The sequence below is a fragment of the Camelina sativa genome, chromosome 20 (genome assembly GCF_000633955.1).
Source record: "Camelina sativa cultivar DH55 chromosome 20, Cs, whole genome shotgun sequence".
NCBI classification, from domain to species: domain Eukaryota; kingdom Viridiplantae; phylum Streptophyta; class Magnoliopsida; order Brassicales; family Brassicaceae; genus Camelina; species Camelina sativa.
In genome coordinates this window covers 20,329,078-20,329,781 of record NC_025704.1, presented here as the reverse complement: position 1 = coordinate 20,329,781, position 704 = coordinate 20,329,078, and positions in this window count along the sequence as shown.

Sequence of the window (704 nt, the reverse complement as noted above, 5' to 3'; positions counted from 1 at the left end):
CGTGGCTCGCGTAAAACATCTCAATATCCTACCAACCACATATCCCCTCACTGGAATACCACATGACCAGACAAGTATCATATACATGCCACAAAGGTCGCCACAAANCACAAAGACACTCTGGCTAAACAGCCCGCCACAAAGGCCAAACAAATGTTCTAAAGAGGACCGCCACCAAGGCCAAACAAATGTCCTAAAGAGGACCGTCACAAAGACACTCTGGCTAAAAAGCCCGTCACAAAGACAACACAATGTCTAAAAAGACTGCCACACACGGCACACTGACTCAAAAGTCCGCTACTAAGACCACACACAAGCCCCTCCAAGGCTCTCTACCGCTAAAATGGACAAATTCCAACTCCCGTAAAAGTTTCAATATTTAGCACTTTCCATTTTTGGAAACTTTCCACTTTTGGAAACTTCTATTTCAGGAAACTTTCCTCCAAAACCCCGCCTCACGGAAACTTTGTACCCCGAACACCACCTCATCTTGTTACTGAGTCGCACAACCAACCACCCCAAGCGACCGAGTAACAAGAGAGATGGGCTGGAATACTCCATTCCCACTCCAGCCACGGATTACAGTTGGGACCAGGCTAAACAAGCTCAAGTCGCAGCTTGCTTCTCATACCACTTCTTGAACCTTGCCTTCATCTTTGCCTCAGGCTCCCAAGTCTGCTCCTCAACACCATCACAGTCCCACA